Source organism: Octopus sinensis, linkage group LG1 (assembly GCF_006345805.1).
Source record: "Octopus sinensis linkage group LG1, ASM634580v1, whole genome shotgun sequence".
In the NCBI taxonomy this organism is placed as follows: Eukaryota; Metazoa; Mollusca; class Cephalopoda; order Octopoda; family Octopodidae; genus Octopus; species Octopus sinensis.
Genome location: NC_042997.1, coordinates 59112818 through 59128228, shown reverse-complemented (window position 1 = coordinate 59128228; position 15411 = coordinate 59112818). Strand labels below are relative to the sequence as shown.

General features: G+C 37.9%; 1 protein-coding gene across 2 annotated transcripts in view; it reads left to right on the top strand.

Annotated features, from left to right (window-relative positions):
• The window catches only part of LOC115210892 (sorting nexin-16), a 104909-nt gene that overhangs the window by 1997 nt on the left and 87501 nt on the right, over positions 1-15411 (top strand). The gene's annotated exons all lie outside the window — the stretch shown is intronic.

Here is a 15411-nt window from a genome sequence, read left to right as displayed (position 1 = left end):
AAACATCTCTCACTCCATAACAAAATGATGAGGCTGCGAAAGTTTATAGAGTAATAATAATTATAATTCAGAGTGGAAAAGTTGTTTAAATGTGTTGAACTTATAAATATATCTATTATAGTTTTATTTCTATTGAAATTATATACCAAAAGTTAGGATGAAAATAGAAAAATCACAACTAATCCGAGGGAGTAGAGAAAATTTACATTTCTTCTATTATCCTCGACTTTGTTTTTGTTTTATATCGAAGTCGTTAACCTTAGTCATTTCTCCTTAATTTCTGAAGCCTAGACGTTTGATAATTTGTTGAAAAGAATTTACTGGCATATTATTTTCTGAAACTATAGAATTAAATACAAATTAAAATAATTTTTTTCAGAATTGGCTACAGTCGCTTTTACATTGTTTTCAATCGAAGGTGCTTTTTCTGTATTTATGTTACTAGGGTCGTTTCAGAAAGATTTTCTAGGTTACTTAGTTGATCAATAAAGTTAAGCTATCAGGAAGAATAATCATAATTTTATTTCAGTTTAGCTTGTAAAACTTTAGAACATATAGCTACATGAAAATTTGAAGGAAATTAATTATTTATCAATTGTACATCCCCTATAAACACACGTATGCACGAGTGTGTGTATATACACATTCTCTCTCTCATATATATAAAGAGTATATATATATATATATATATATATAGATATATATATATATATATATATATATATATATATATATATACTCTTGTTTCAGTCATTTGACTGCAGCCATGCTGGAGCACCGCCTTTAGTCGAGCAAATCGACACCCAGGACTTATTCTTTGTAAGCCTAGTACTTATTCTATCGGTCTCTTTTCCCCGAATCGCTAAGTTACGGGGACGTAAGCACACCAGCATCGGTTGCCAAGCGATGCTGGGGGGGGGGGGGGTGACAACACACACACACACACACATACATATATACGACGGTCTTCTTTCAGTTTCCGTCTATCAAACCCACTCACAAGGCTTTGGTCGGCCCAAGGCTATAGTAGAAGACACTTGCCCAAGGTGCCACGCAGTGGGACTAAACCCAGAGCCATGTGGTTCGTAAGCAAGCTACTTACCACACAGCCACTCCTGCCCCTATATATATAATCGAGTGGTTAACAAGTTCGCTTTGCAAGGATTAGGTAGTTCTCTGGTTCGATGTCTTTTACCATTGTCCTAGATTACTTTGTGAAGGAAATAGAGAAGGAAACTGTATGGAAGCCTATCGGATGGATTGTATTTGTATTTCACAGATACTGCATGTCACACTAATTATACCTATGGGTTGCATTGAAGGAACACGTGTTTGTAAACGCTCAGCTTCTTACGCCCTAGTTCAACGAATCTGATGGAGATGTCTGTCAATCTATCTCTATGTTTATTTATCTATGTACACATCTGTCTATCTAATTCTCTATTTGTCACATCTGTCCATCTGTCTGTCTATCTGTTTATCCTCTATCTATATGTCTGTCTGTCTTTACTCGATCTTCTTTGATCCTTCACTCTCGCCTTTGATTAGATGCTTTACTCCATTGTTACAAGTCGTAACTCCTGTCTTCACAGATTTCAGAGAACCAGTACAACATAATTATTGAACAACCTTGTCATTACAAGGCTGAATTATTTGAAACTTCACCTTGTTAATTTGGTTATGGTATATGTCATGTGAAGAGCTTTTCTTATGGAAAAAATTCTTCACTTGTTTTAGACTTAAAGAAAAGATGGACATTATACACAGCTAGTTGATGTCTCATCCATTCCAAATGTTGTCAGTGCTTGTGAGGCCTGCCATACTACATTTTCTGCTCCATTTGGTGCTATGCTGCTGAAGAATACAAACCCTCAGATCCATTATGGTAATTTCCTTGCTAAGTGACAGGATAGTACAGTTTGTACTATACTCCTTTCTGTACATGCTTCATCTAACTATTTATTGGATACTAGTACTATGCCGGGTCATAATGCTAGTGCATGCATGTACAGTTGCGTGCGTGCGTGCGCACATACACGTGAGTACTGTCCAAAATCTCCGACCAATCACATATAGCTAGCTGGCATTCAATTGGCGTATCAAATTTCGGGCATTTTGATTGGGTTTTGGATAGAAAATTCACAAAAAAGTCACTTCTATTGATTTTTTAATGGCTTTGCGGGGTGACTGGGGAAATGTAAAGATGTGCACGACCACCCTTGGACAGTTTTAAATGACCATAGAAAGTGCGAGCCCTCTAACTGAAAAATTGTGGAATTGTATAAAGGACATGCACGCAGACATTTTGCCATTTATATAGAGAGAGATACCAGTGCTGGTGCCACATAAAAAGCACTCAGTTCACTCTGTAAGGTAGTTGGTGTTAGGAATGGGCATCCAGCAGTAAAAACCATGCCAAAACAGATAGTAAAGCCTGGTGCAATCATCTGCCTAGCCAGCTCCTCTCAAACAGTTCAACCTGTGCCAGCTTGGAAAACACATTAAATGATGGTGATTATGACAGTTTAGTTTGACAGATATCTTGGATATTCATTAGAGGCAGTTAATTACAAATTCCAGGAAGATTGATGTAAAGAGTTGCGGGATAGCAACCAAGTTTAGACCCAGTTGTAGATCAAACCTATCTGTCACCTTGCCTCTACTGTCCTGGAGTAGTCAATAATTGCTATCACATTTTCAATAGATCCTTCAGTCAGCTTGTGTTGAAGGCAGCTTTTTAAAGTTCAGGAAGTGCAAGGACTCTTGTTTTTTCTGCTGTTTCAAGTATCTGCCTGACTTGAATGATGGCACCAGCCGTGCCTAGGTCTTGAACCAAACTTACTCTTGTTTGCTTCTTTGGCTTTACATTTCATTATGTCAAAGAGAATTCTACAAAAAAAAAATTTCCTGGTATTGATAAGAGAGATAGCCCCTATAATTTCCTAGTGGTTCCTTTTATACATTCATATTAATCAGTATATCAGCCCAGTTTTAGAATGTTTTTAACTGTTTTCCTTATTATGCTGAATATAATCTCTTATTATATCTATAATAAATGAAAATGAGATAGTCACCTCCTTTTGATACTTAGCTGTAAAGGCATCTATATCAGGAAGACTTTATAGTTTTTTATTCTTTCTATTACTTTTCCTAGGTGTGGTATGTGGTAAGAATCTTGCATCCCAACCACATGGTTTCAGGTTTAGTCCCACAGCATGGCATCTTGGGCAAGTGTCTTCTACTATAGCCTCGGGCTGACCAAAGCCTTGTGTGTAGGTTTGATAGACAGAAACTGAAAGAAGCCTGTCATATATGTATGTGTGTGTCTCCTACTTGACAGTCAGTGTTGGTGTGTTTACGTCCCTGTAATATAGTGGTTCAGCAAAAGATACTGATAGAATAAGTATATGAATTCCATATTATATGGATCAAACAAGATTTCTGAAATTACCTTCAGGTTGTTTGGAAATTTAGTGTTGTTCAAAATGATCTTTCCAACAGTGAAGTACTTCAGCTATGCTTGTATATATGTTACTTTCTTAATCTTTGGTTGCATTGTATGTTTTTCTGCTCTTTTCCCCCACTTCATGGACTGAATTGAAAAAGTTGTGACTATTGTTTTTGGAGTTATCATTGAGTTGTTCTATTTTGTCTTGTACACTTTTGTTCTTTTTTGGCTGCTGTTTTGGCAGCAGCTAAAAGAACAAAATTTGTAATTACACTGCTTTTTTGGCACAAGGCACCAAAATTATATGTGAACAAAATTGCCAATAAAGAGCTAACATGAAAGTTTGAAGTACATATAGTTTTTGCTCCCTTGTTCCACTTTGTGACAGATATCACAGACGAAGTGTATGCATCTTTCAAAGAAACATCAAACAAAATAACAAGAAACCATGGGCTTGAAACCTCAGTAACAAGTTATGTGTGTGTGTGTTTGTGTGCGTGTGTATATATATATATTCTTTTATTTGTGTCAGTCATTTGACTGCTACCATGCTAACAAATCAACTCCAGGACTTATTCTTTGTAAGACTAATACTTATTTTATTGGTCTCTTTTGCTGAACTGCTAAGTTATGGGGACATAAACACACCAACATCGGTTGTCAAGCAATAGTGGGGGGACAAACACAGACACACAAATACATACATGAATATATATATATATATATATATATACACATATATACAACGGGCTTCTTTCTGTTTCTGTCTCCCAAATCCACTCACAAGGCTTTGGTCAGCCTGAGGCTATAGTAGAAGACACTTGCCCAAGGTTCCATGCAGTGGGACTGAAGCTAGAACCATGTTGTTGGGAAGTAAGCTTCTAACCACACAGCCACTCCTGATGTATATACATACATTTTTATGTATGTGTGCGTAAACTTTTTTCTCTTCATTTTTTTCCTCTTATCCTTTTCACTCAAAGAGTTTAGGCTTGAAATGTCAAAGAATTTTCCATTTTTCCTGACTATCAAACTATTACACCTACCTGTTGTTCCCTCACCTGTCTCTGTCTTTTGTTTTCTCTACATATGAAACATGTATATATACATACATATATATATATATACATACATATTATATATATATACATACATATATATATACATACATATATATATATATATATATATATACCACATACATACATATATATATATACCACATACATACATATATATATATATATATATACATACACATACATACATATATATATATACATACATACATATATATGCATACATACATACATATAATATATATATACATACATATATATATATGCATACATACATACATATATATATATACACATAATACACATATATATAACACATATATATATATATATATATATACATATATATATACACATACATATGTATATATATATACACATATATATATACACACATACATATATATATATATAACACATATATATACACACATACATATATATATATATACACACATACATATATATACATACATATTATATATATATATTATATATATATATATATATACACGCACACATGTATATCATCATCATCATCGTCGTTTAACGTCCGTTCTCCATATATATATATATATATATATATATATATATATATATATGCACACATGTATATATATATTATATATACTCGTATGTATATTATATACATATACATACAAAGGTGCAGGGCTGACTATGTGGTAAGTAGCTTGCTTTATGTTTGTCTCTCCTTGTATGTCTCCTCTATGTAACGCCTTAATGGCGAATTTTCATGAAATAAAGTAGCTTGCTTATCAACCACGTGGTTCCAGGTGGCACCTTGGGTAAGTGTCTTCTACTATAGCCTCGGGCTGATCAAGGCCTTGTGAGTGGATTTGGGAGACGGAAACTGAAAGAAGCCTGTTGTGTATATATATATACACATGTATGTGTATGTATATGTTTGTGTGTGTTTGTCTCCCCAATATTGCTTGACAACTGATTCTGGTGTGTTTACATCCCTGTAACTTAGCAGTTTGGCAAAAGAAACTGATAGAATAAGTACTAGGCTTACAAAGAATAAGTTCTGGGGTCGATTTGCCCGACTAAAGGCGGTGCTCTGGCATGGCCGCAGTCAAATGACTGAAACAAGTAAAAGAATACATACATACATATATACATACATACACACACATCTGTGCAGGTGTTTTTGAATCTCTGTATATATTTGTGTATGTATGGGGTATGTGTATATATCATTATCATTGTTGTTTAACATCCGCTTTCCAAGCTGACATGGGTTGGACGGATTGACTGAGGATTGGCAAGCCAGGAGCCTTGAATCTGATCTGGGAAGGTTTCTACAGCTGGATGCATTTCCTAACACCATATCTATCTATCTATCTATCTATCTATCTATCTATCTATCTATCTATCTGCCTACCTATCTATCTATACAAACACACACCATGCCAGCACGGAAGGCAGATGTTAAATGATGATGATGATGATATATATATATATATATATATATATATATATATATATGCACACATGTATATATATATTTATATATACTCGTATGTATATTATATACATATACATACAAAGGTGCAGGGCTGACTATGTGGTAAGTAGCTTGCTTTATGTTTGTCTCTCCTTGTATGTCTCCTCTATGTAACGCCTTAATGGCGAATTTTCATGAAATAAAGTAGCTTGCTTATCAACCACGTGGTTCCAGGTGGCACCTTGGGTAAGTGTCTTCTACTATAGCCTCGGGCTGATCAAGGCCTTGTGAGTGGATTTGGGAGACGGAAACTGAAAGAAGCCTGTTGTGTATATATATATACACATGTATGTGTATGTATATGTTTGTGTGTGTTTGTCTCCCCAATATTGCTTGACAACTGATTCTGGTGTGTTTACATCCTGTAACTTAGCAGTTTGGCAAAAGAAACTGATAGAATAAGTACTAGGCTTACAAAGAATAAGTTCTGGGGTCGATTTGCCCGACTAAAGGCGGTGCTCTGGCATGGCCGCAGTCAAATGACTGAAACAAGTAAAAGAATACATACATACATATATACATACATACACACACATCTGTGCAGGTGTTTTTGAATCTCTGTATATATTGTGTATGTATGGGGTATGTGTATATATCATTATCATTGTTGTTTAACATCCGCTTTCCAAGCTGACATGGGTTGGACGGATTGACTGAGGATTGGCAAGCCAGGAGCCTTGAATCTGATCTGGGAAGGTTTCTACAGCTGGATGCATTTCCTAACACCATATCTATCTATCTATCTATCTATCTATATCTATCTATCTATCTATCTATCTATCTATCTATCTATCTGCCTACCTATCTATCTATACAAACACACACCATGCCAGCACGGAAGGCAGATGTTAAATGATGATGATGATGATATATATATATATATATATATATATATTTAGTATTTATAACAAACATGATAAGCATGAGTGGTCATTGAAATTGTAAAAAATGTTCCTCAAACAAAAGAGCAAAAAGTTAAAAAATGACCTGAATACAGATGGAAAAAATATTTATTAAAAGTATGTGTTTTATATATATGTTTTCTCGTGTGTGTGTGTGTGTGCATATACATACATACATACATATATATATATATAGTCACTATGAGGATATTTAGACTTCTTATAGGGATATTTTTATCTCAGATACACTTGTTTAATATATAGTATTTTGAAGAGATATTTCTTCAATGAATGTATTATATAAAATATCATAAAATATAAAATATTATTATTAAGTTTGAAAACGGAGAGATCTAATGGATACAAATTAATTTATTAATTAACATATTCACCTACAATTGTTTCATTTCACAACCAAAATTAAAACTACAAAATATATACAAATGTAATCCGTGTATTGTCCTTCTGTGCACCTGGATGATTTTCCATCCAAGGTATTTTAAAATGCAAGATTATATCTTGCATTTTAAATACCTTGGATGGAATATCATCCAGGTGCACAGGACAATACACGGATTACATTGTGATCTGTTGGAATACTCAGAACATATAATCATGTTTATTAGATGTGTCTGTATATGTGTGTGTGCACGCGTGTGTTAAGATTATTACTTTTATTTTTAATTCAATGATAATAATTCTTTTATTGGCCACAAGGGCTTACATAAAGTTATATGAAGTGACAAAGACAGGACAATACAAATGGGTTTTAAAAGCATGCAGACAAAAAAGAGCAGAAAATTAAACAAATAAAACTCCCACAAGGGGGAGGTGCTTTAAGGCTACTCATAGAAAAATTCACAAACGTCACAGGTGGCCTGACCAACAGAGCAAGAGCCTTCTCCTTTTGTTTTTACAGGGACATGCTCAAAATGGGTCCTTTCAAACTGACCATTTTTCCAACATTCACTCACCTTTCAACAAATTTGCTAGATAACACTTCTCTCTCCACCCTCACTTTCCTTTTCAAGTGAAACTTGAAAAAGTTTATGAGGGCTTGGCCAAAGAGGAAAGTGTCTGTCTTTAGCCCTTTCAAATGTGTCTACCACACTACCTCTTTTGCTACAGCCACCAGACAAATAAAAATTGCCTGCCCCTCTCAGCCAAAGGAGGGTGGTGAAGCAATCTTCACTATGGATTCAGCTTATAGGCAGCATGTGTTTGGCATAAACCCACTGGTCAGTAATGCTCAGGCATTGGATGAGTGTATGCAGAACAGTTCTGTTATTTTGTTGCTCTGCGCACACCTCAGGCATGTTTGGCTGATGGCACTTCTGTGCCTGTAAAGTTTATCCCAAATGGGCAGCACCCATCTGTAGCACTACCAGCCAGGTATTTTTGGAAGTTATCCATAGGCCCTGGTCTGAAAGTCCTCCGGAACAGACCAGTAAGTTGATCCTCGCCAATGCCCAGAGCTTCCCTGAGAACGTCGTCACACTTTTCCACCACTAACCCTCTATAGAATGTTAAAGTGGAACTACCACCGACCACATTGCCTGACTGACAGAGGGCTGGGAGTGCTTGATGTCACTTGAGGTGCCAAGCGCACCTCATCAGTCTATGCTTAATCCAGGATTGCAGCTCAGTCAAAGAGACGAGTTGTAAGAAAGCAAGTCTAACAAAATGTGACCACACCTGCTCACTGTCAAGGAAACGCTGAAGATGTCGCAGCCTGATCACATACCTGTACATCAGCAACTATGGCATGCCCAGGCCCCACTTCAGCAGTTGTTGACAGCAGATGGAGTGTCTGACCAGCAACATGTGTCCCCTCTGCAGAAAGTGGAAGAGTAAGTGCACCAGCTTGTTCAGCTAACATAAGGGGCAAGGAATGACGGTTGAGTAGTAGTAGATGATGGATACGATGTGTGCATTCACCTTGGCTTGACTTCTCAGGGACAACTTCGTTTCTGGGTGAGATTGGCCAACCTGTTCGTCACCTCATCCCAGTTTTTCTCTATCTAGAGGTCTGGACCAAACCAAACTCCAAGCAATTTAACCAGACCATCTGTCCAGCCCCCCCCCCCCCCCGATGTTGGATGGCATGAACTTCCTTCTCCAGATGCCGAGTTGCAAGTCCACTGATCTTTCCACATTAATGTTTGCTCCTGTCACCGCTTCATATTCTTTTAGTGTGGTGCCTATCAGGTCTATGATGGTGACATTGTTGGCATAAGCAGACATGCTTCTCCCACATCCTAAATCACATGGGAACACCCTCAATGCCTCCAGCTTCCACAGCAGTGGTTCAAGAGTCAGTACATACAGAAGAGAGGAGAGAGTGCACCCTTGATGGACCAAGCATAAGATACTGAATGGTTCTGACAGGTGACCATTCACCCGAACTACTGAGTTGATGCCACTGTACAAAGTAGCAATCTAACCATGGAAAACTGAACTGAAACTGACTGCCATGACAACAGCTGCCAAATATTGGTGGTCGACCCTATCGATAGCTTTAGATTGATCTAAATTGATCAGAGCCCCACCCCTGCCAACTTTGTTACCCACCCTCTCAGTGATGTAGTGCATGAGGTGGAGATTGTCATGGTCCTCTTTGATATAGTGCATGTTTGCACATTACAAATTATCTTCTCCATGACAAGCACCAGCCTCTTGGCTAACACCTTGGCCAGAATCTTCAATTCTGCATTGAGCAGAGTGATGGGCTTGAAATTCTCTATAATGTTTCCCTTGATTGGGTCCTTTCACAGCAGTGCCACTGCCCCTCAACAAACAAAAGTGGGAATTCCCCCATTCTGTTGCCAGTTGCGGTAGATATCTGGCATAGAAATAAAAAGCTTGTAGGGCAGACCATCCAAACTCGGTAATCTGCCTCTTGCACAGCCCTTCATTGCTTCCTGTATTTCTATGACTGTTATCAGCCTTTTGCATCACTCTGCCTTGCTGGTTGAGAGTTGCAGCAGGCTGTCCAAGTAGACACCAAAGTCTGCCCTTTTATTCGTTCTACCACTTGTCCTGAACAATCGAGCAAAGTGCTGCTGAAAGGCCACACATGTCTGCTTCAGTTCAAACATCTTGCACCTGTTTTGGTCCACTAAAGACCAAATGGTGGCTTTGTTGCCACATTTTGCCTCTGCCACTCAAGCCCATCTAGCAGATTTCATTCCCACCCTGCTTAATTTATGTGCCTTAGCTCTGATAACACAACCTGCATGTTTGGTGTCAAAGTATTGGTCAAGGGTCAATCTTTTTGCCAATATGTTGGTTGTGATGCCTTTCCTAAATACCTCATCTAACTTTCTAACTAAACCTCTCTCTATTTTATTTCTTTTTATCGCTAAAGCCTTACTAAACCTAATGGATTCTACTCTAATTGCCTTTTTAAGAGCAAACCACCAATTGTTGTTGATGATTGCTCCTGTCAATGCCTGCTTAACTAATTCATTAATCCGGTCTCTGTAAGTTTGGCATGTCAGTAACGATTGGTTCAGCTTCCAGTAACCAGGGCCCTGTCTACAAAACTTATCTAGGTCACCATACAGATCATGAATACAATCTAGATGACCTGATGTGGTTTGTTCAAGTCTACATTGGCACATTCAGGTGATCTAATTGGTATCTGTCAGACAGTTGAAAACGTCTGAGCGGGTTTATGAGGCTTTTGCACCCCACTCTCCTATCAGATAGTCCCACATGATCCAAAAGTCCATCTAAGGCAGTGTTCCAATCCCCTACTAACACTAAAGTTTGAGACGTTCCCAGGAAAACCTCCAGATGATTGAAGTCTGAAGGCAATGCTGCTCACATCCTGGACCACCAACTTACTTTCTGGATACAGGAAGATTGCCTTTATTTTCTAATCCAGACCTTTCTGGAAAAACACTGCAGTTCCACCACCACCTTTTCCCAGCCAACATGGAGATAAGTAGATCTCATATCTAGTGAAGAGGGGTATGAAGGCCTGCGGGTCTGAAAGTTGGGTTTCACTAATGGCTTCTACGTTTGCATTAAAGGAGCTCAAGTCATTTAAAAGGTGATCTGAGGCCCCAGGCATTTATACAACCAATTTTGAGCATGACCATGTTGAAAAATATATGTTAATGAAAGAGAGTGCTACTTACCGCTGTTGTCTGGTGGTGTGGGCCCCCTTGTTCATTTGTGTGGGTGTTTCTACAAGTAGGTTTTTGTAGAGTCTTTTTGAAGAAGTTTTCTGAAATGGCTCAACAGCTCCAGGAAAGTTTGTTTTTAATGTGTTGTGTGTGTGTGATGTGTAACTTTTAGAATTTTTATGTGTGGTGGTGGTGTATTGTGTGTCGAGAAGACAAAGTCTTTCATTGTGGCATCTGTGTTGTTTCTTATGTGTGTGACAAGGTGTATATTGTCTGTGTTTATGACTGTGAGGTTGGTAGTGCCTGTGGAGTGTGTGTGTGTTGTAATTTGTGTTGATGTTTGTGTTTTGGGTGGTAGTGCTGGTGAAAGTGGTACTGTTGTTGGCGGTTGTGTATGATGCTGCTGTTGGGAAGTTCAGCTTGTTTGCACCTCTCCTCCTTTTCCAGTTGTTTTGCAGTTTGTTTTTTCCTCTTTTTTTGGTGGGACTGTGCGCCTTTCCTCCTCCTCAACCTCAGTACCTGAATAGTCTGTGCCCTTGTTTAGAGTGGTCTGTTGTGGGGGTTCATCTGCATGTGGTGGTGGTGGTACTCCTTTGGATGTTGAGGCTGTTTCTGGTGGTGGTGGTGGTGATAGCACCAGTGCTAGTCCCTGCTGCTGCTGTACCAGTTGCTGTTACTGCACTGGTGTTAGTAGTAGTGCTAGCTGTTGTACCCCTCTCTTTCTTGAGGTGGTTCTTGTCACCACAGAGGTTATACCTTGGCCTCTGCCCTCTATGGCCACATTTAATTTTGGGCTGTCTGGCAGATGATCATATCAGGGATGAGCTCTATGCTCCCTTGTTCCACTTGGATTAAGAGCTCCATCCCCTGATCTGACCAATTTTGTTGGTGCAACTTGTGCACCTCCAGTATTGTGGCGGTGTCCTCTATGTGTAGGAGGACAACTGTTCACCAACCAGCCAACCAGCCAGCTAGCATATATTTATTTCTGGAGGTATCTCCCCAATTTTTATCTTTGTTACATACTGACCGAGGTATGTTGGCATGAGTAAAAAATCTCAACCTTTTAGTAGCACTGTGGAATGGTGTCTTGCTTCTTGCTTTGTTGTGAAATGCTTCTCCACAGTACCAAAACATTTTCCTCTTGTTACATGTTTTCACATTCCATACTGGCTTAAGTATGAGTTCAAGTTGCTTGTTTTCTTCTTTTTTTTTTGTATTTACACATTTGTAGATGAGTGTTCTTTTGTTTGTTTCGCTTATTAGATCATTTGGGGTATTTAGTGCTACATTGTTTCTATTTTTTCAACAGTCCTTTTGAGGCTTTAATGTCTTCCATTATTACATTCAGTCTTTCTTTAATTTGCTTTGCGACTGAGGTGAAACAATCGACGCTTGGCTTGTTGCTGTTGTTCGTATTTGTGGTGGTGGTGGCAGTGCTAGTGTCTTCATTTCTCTCCTGTTTTCTTTCTTCTTTCCTCTCTTCTTCCTTCTTTTCCTTCTGTGCAGGAACAATAGTGTTGGTGTGGGCGGAGAAGGCTTTGTTGAACTGGCTGTTCAACCTCCAGTCTTCACTATCTTGCTCAATTGCCATTGTTGTTTTTTTGTGAATTTTTGAAGAAATTCTTTGAAGTAAATGGGTGTATTTAGCTCCCAAAAGGGCTCTCTTTTCCTACAAAAACTATCTCCCTAGGAGGGCAGCTACTTTATAATAAAAATTAAACAATAAAAACAAAAGTTTAACAACTTGTGGTGACAAAAATTCAAACAATTTTGGGAGCGCCAAACATATGACTTAATGTGAGAAACAACAATAATAATAATAATAATAAATAATGAGTTATAGTATATATGAGTAAAACAGCATAATTAATAAAACAAAGTAAAAGTGAAATAAAATTCATACTCATGTTTGTATACATGTGTGCGTATGTGCATGCATATATGTATATAAATATTATATATATACTAGCAGTATCGCCCGGCGTTGCTTGGGTTTGTAAGGGAAATAACTATATAAGCATTTTTAGAGAGTTATAGCCAAAAAATAGCAAAAAAATGCATTAAAATGGAAAAAAATGATGGTAAATTTTTTTTTAAATCGTAGACTCATCGTAGATGCGTGCTAATACCCAGAAGGGCTCGATATGTATCACGACTATAAGATACCCGGTTTTGGTTAAACTGCACCGCAAAATGTGGGAGTAAGGAATCTAAATTATAGGAGACAGACACACAACCTTACTTTTATATATAAAGATATAAACTTAGATAAAACTTAAATGTTTTGCGCAAAGATTGATCCAAACCATGTCTAACTTAATAACACCACCTGATAGGATTATCTAAATCCTTTTTAAGTCAAGTTTTGTAGTATTTTGGTCCATTCAAGTAGGGAGTTCTTGTTGAGTGAGTTGTATAAAGGTATAGGTGGCTTATCTGGTATTCCTTGAAGAAATTTGTCCAGATTCCGTTTAAAGGTGATGGGATCCTTTTCCTCTTTGATCAGATTTGTACTCGCAACAAGTATGGATGTCAATAGTTTATACATTAATATGCATGTGTATGCATATTGATAAAATAAAAAAATATGAAGGTGAAATAAAATTTGTTTATATGTTTATACACTTGTATGCATATGTATATATATATTTTTATTTATGTATTAGTATATATATATATATATATATATAATATATATATATATATATATATATATATATGTGTGTGTGTGTATATAGATATTTCGTTCTAAAGTTACTTCATATGTATATGCATATTATTGAAAGCATATTAAAGTCATCATCATCACCATCATCATCGTTTAATGTCTGCTTTCCATGCTAGCATGGGTTGGACGATTTGACAGATCTGGCGAACCAGATGGCTGCACCAGACTCCAATCTGATCTGGCAGAGTTTCTACAGCTGGATGCCCTTCCTAATGCCAACAACTCTGAGAGTGTAGTGGGTGCTTTTACATGCCACCGGCATGAGGGCCAGTCAGGCAGTACTGGCAATGGCCATACTCAAATGGTGCTTTTTATGTGCCACCTGCACAGGAGCCAGTCCAGTGGCACTGGCAACGACCTTGCTTAAATGTTTTTTCTTGTGCCACCCGCACAAGTGCCAGTAAGGCGACGCAGGTAACGATCACACTCAAAATGGTATTTTTTACGTGCCATCGGCATGGAGGCCAGCTTGTTGCTCTGACAACGATCATGCTCGTGTGGTACTCTTAGTGTTCCACTAGCACGGATGCCAGTCAGCGAATTTGATTTCGATTTCCTCAACAAGTCTTCGCAAGCAGAGTTTAGTGTCCAATGAAGGAAAGGTATGCATAAGTGGGCTGGTTACACCCCTGGCATAGGCCACAAGGTTATGGTCTCACTTGAGCTTGCCGAGTCTTCTCAAGCACAGTATATTTCCAAAGGTCCTGGTCACTAGTCATTGCCTTGGTGAGAGGCCCAATGTTCAAAGTTATTTATTACTAGTTATTATATTATAGAATTATATATTCATATATGTAGGTATATGTTGGGATGGGGCACCTAATATTCATATTTAGGTGTACTCTATACATTTTGTGCACCCTGATGATTTTCCATCCATGGTATTTTAAAATGCAAAGGCAGCGAGCTGGCAGAATCGTTAGCATGCCGGGCGAAATGCTTAGCGGTATTTCATCTGCCGCTACGTTCTGAGTTCAAATTCCACCGAGGTCGACTTTGCCTTTCATCCTTTCGGGATCAATAAATTAAGAACCAGTTACGCACTGGGGTCAATATAATCGACTTAATCCGTTTGTCTGTCCTTGTTTGTCCTCTCTGTGTTTAGCCCCTTGTAGGTAGTAAAGAATTATAAATTAATTTGTATCCATTAGATCTCTCTGTTTTCTTTCTATCAGCCCTTTCACACTTCGTTCATTCCACTCTTTGTTTTTCCTTCCCCCTCTCTCACATTTCCTGGCCTTCTCTTCATGCTCACTTTCCCTCCTCTTTCACTTCACTATATCTCTTTCATTTTTTCTCGCCCTCCTTAATTCTTCTATCCTTCTGCCTCTACCTCTCTCTCTTCTAGCCCCATGTGACTGGTGTTCGGCCAGACCTGACCTTTCTTTCTTGGTTCGAGTACTATCCATATTTCTCCCCTTGCCTGTTAAATCTAATGTCCCTGCTGAAAGGCTTTACTTCCACACATGCCAGCTTAATTTAATTTGTCCTTAGTTGAAAGACACCTGTTGTTATGTCCTGTTTATTGCATATGTGTTTGCGTAACGTTTCTCTGTTTTTTTCATCCTTGTTTTCATATACATTCGCTAC